The sequence below is a fragment of the Lates calcarifer genome, linkage group LG15, assembly GCF_001640805.2.
Source record: "Lates calcarifer isolate ASB-BC8 linkage group LG15, TLL_Latcal_v3, whole genome shotgun sequence".
Lineage (NCBI taxonomy): Eukaryota > Metazoa > Chordata > Actinopteri > Centropomidae > Lates > Lates calcarifer.
This window is the reverse complement of record NC_066847.1, coordinates 4,068,586-4,072,383: the sequence shown is the minus strand read 5'-3', so window position 1 is coordinate 4,072,383 and position 3,798 is coordinate 4,068,586.

The following is a 3,798-nucleotide window of genomic DNA, read 5'->3' as shown; positions in this document are numbered from 1 at the left end:
GCCTGCACGAAACGCCACTGACGTCATCTTCCTCTCGTTGTAATTGGCCGGATGTGCAGCGCGCATCACGTTCAAATGTTTGTCTCATGCAAACACAAATTACCGTACAGGTGTATACAGTAAGCATTAACTGACCTCCTGCATCAGTGCGCTGTTTGTCTGTCACTGTGAAAACTGATTCGATGGCTGCAGACTAGAAAACAATAATTAAATAGACATTACAGACCCGGTAAGCTTCTTAAACAGCTGTAGATGAAATATACTTTTTGGGCTTCTCAGCAGATTATGATTTAAAATATAAATTCATACAATCATGACCAGATTAACCTGTTAGGTGGCCTCATATGCTCTGGGCCAAACGTTACTCTGTATCTCCAACAAATTTATAACTGGCTATTTTAAGGCAATGCTGGCTCCGGTTTCTTCCTACATTTAAAATCATAGCATCAAACTATAATAATTTACAGTTTGATTTTGATGATGTTGGCTGTGCATGAGTTACAAAGAAAAAAGTACTACAGATTCAAGTGATAAATTGATAAAAATTCAAAAAAGGATTTGATGTTTTTTTCTTTGTCACACATGACAGTAAATGGAGTATCTCTGAAGTTTGGACTGCTGGCCAGACAAAACAGGACATTCGAAGATGCCTCTATGGGGAAAGTATAAAAGGTATTTTTCAATATTTTCTGGCAATGATATATCAGTTAATCAGGAAAAAAAAATCAGCAGATTAACTGATAATGAAAATAACTGCACATTGCAGCCCTAGATGAATTCTTAAGTCACATATCTACCAAAAATGCAAAACATTGGCTGGTTCTGCCTTCTCAAATGCTGCTTATGTCTGTTTTCCATTACTGTAATTTGAATATTTAATAGGTTTTTGTCTTCTGGTTAGACAAAACAAGAAGCTGGAAGACATTATTTCTGGATTGGGAAATGTTTTTATTATTACAGTTATAGTGCTGGTAATATGTTGGTGCACAAACAAATGTCAATTTGTTACCATGGATTTGACAGTATTACCCACATTAGCATTATTATTAATATTGTTGTTGTTGTTGTTGTTGTTGTTTTATGTTTTGTTTTTTTTGGGGGGTGGGGGGGTGATAGTGTTTCCCCCGTGCTCACCGTCATATTTCATGTGGATCCCGTGTGTTTCAGCTGCTCCTTTATTATTTTTGAGACAGTTTATCAGTATTGCATGATGAGTACTCTCTTTGAATTACGAACAATGTCTATGTTTTTAACAGCGACAGCAATTCCGGCTCCCCATTAGTTATAAACCTCAAACAGCTTCCGCAAATTTGGACCAATCCCAGAGGCCGTTGCTGGTGGGTGAGCTGACCAATCAGCGCTAGGCAAATCAGCTGACCAATCGACGCCAGTGTTGGCTAGCGTTTGTTGTTGTTAGCAGTGAACCACTCCAAGAGAGTAGACCGGTGGAAAAAGTCGGGAAAACAAGTGAAAATACGTAAAACAGCGCTTGATTTGTTGCTTCGGTTTGTTATGAAGACGCCTGGATGCTAATATAACCTTTGGGGCTCTTTTGCCGAACACGAGTGAGCCAGGACGCTGGCCATACTTGCAGCGCAAGGTAAGGCTAACTAGCTAAGTTACTAGCGGCTAGCAATAGAATTAGCATTAGCCTTCTGATGTCTGATGATGATGTAGTTGGTCATGAACTCCTGTGTCTGTTTCTGGTCATTTTGCATCTATTTGAGGCAGTTAAGCATCTCACCGTGATCATTGTGCGTCTGTTTGTGATACTTTTGCATCTTTCTGCGTCTCTGTTTCTTGTCTCTTATTGGGTGTTTTGCCGTTTGTGATTGTTTTGTGCCTTTGTGGTCGATTTGCATCGTTTCGTGTCTCTACCTGCTTGTTTTATATCTAATTATGGTCTGTACCGTCGTCTCTTTCTGGCCATTTGCAGTGAGCAGTGAAATATAATCACAGTTTTGATTGTGCACTTGACCTAATTGTGTTGGGACTTTGGTTAAGATTAGATTAATGTTTTGGGTGAAAAATTGGCAACACATTTATAGAGGTAGTCGTTTCCTCTTCCTGTCTACCTTATTTTATCCATATTTAAAATGGTAGTTTATTCTGATAGATTTCATTTCCTGGTTTAGTTGATACACAACCCATACTCACTGCGTTTCATTTGTAGGTTAAGATTCCTTCAGTGTAAATTGTTTGGGAGGGAACAGCTGTGGGCTGCTGCTAATGTGAGCTCAGCTTATTGTTACTTTCTCAGCTTGCCTTCGTCAGGTTTAAGATAATAATTATTATATTTATTATAGCTGATTGGAGTTATATATGAGAACTTGAAACAGTAAGAAAGTAATTAGCTGAAAGTGTTTTAATGTTCGACCATTCAGCTGACAGCCGGTGCGTACAGAAAACTACTGTAGTGGAAGAAATACATTAGTAGTAACAGTATCACAGTGTAGGAATGCTGTTGGGGCTTGCATTCAAAAAGTTACTTAAGTGAAATGGTTTATTATGCAGCTTACAGTTAAATGCACAATTGCTTCAGTGACTAGTTAATAGACAACTGTTGGTCCTAGTTTAAGGATGTTCCCATTTTCTAAAACACACCTATAATGTTGTAGTTTAGCTACAATGTAGTATATTTCTGTATGTCTCGGGTTGAATTGTTGATGAGGAATAGGTAATAATGTTCATAATATTCCATTTTCCATAATAGTCTTTTTTCTCCAGGTGTCAGCACTTCATCCATGAGTCCAGAGACCAGATTATACCAGACCAGATCAACAACAGAGAGGCCTCCAGGTAATTCAGAAACGGCACTACATCCACTGTGACCACCTGTGACATTACTGACCTTAGCACCTAGACATTCAGTTGCATATGTTGAATATATTCTCGTTCAGTTATTAATCTTACGTTTGTAGAGTTTCTAATTTGTAAACAAAAAAACCAAACAAAAACAAACTTAACTCAATAAATTCAATAAATGTTCTGTGTTTTTCAGGTGAAATCACAGAAACAACTGGATTCACTAAAGGTGACAGTAGGTAAATATTGATATTTCTTAAAAAATGTAAACAGTAATTTATGAATTTATTAATAAAACAATCAACTGCTTTGTAAGACAATTATACTGATCTAGAAATCAGTCATTATCACATACTCATATAGTTTGCTTTTATCACAGTCACAGTAGTGACCAAGCTTAAAGCTTAAAATAGTCTTTATGTAAACAATCAACTGTAAATATAATTAGGAAAAGAAAAGACACTTAACTCAGCTCTCAAATGTTTGGAAATATAATTTTCAATTATCTTTATAACTTACAGGGCAATTAAAGACTTTTTCAGATATAAAGTAAGATTTAGTTTTTATCAAATTGATAAGCAAACTTACTATAAATCTATAAATTGCCTGTGGACTGAAGTAGAATTAAAAATACCACAAGCTGCTTTCAAAAATGTAGTGAGTGAAAGTTTTTATTATGCAGCTCACAGTAATATACACAATTCCTCCAGTTATAAGTTGACAGACAATTCATATAGAAATTTAAGGTTTAAGATAGTCATTTTAGTTAATTTTCTGCCAAAAATATGTATTGTTATTGATTCTTAAAGATATGATGTTTTTCTTGTCACATGTGACAGCCCATTTTCACTCCTCACCCACACACTCTATCATTTGGAAAATGTTCTGGTTCAGCTGTAGGGGTTAAACTGTTGATGACGAATAGGTCATAGTGTATTGATCATTTTCCTTTGTATATTTCTCTTTTTATTTCCTCCAGATGTCACCTCTTTG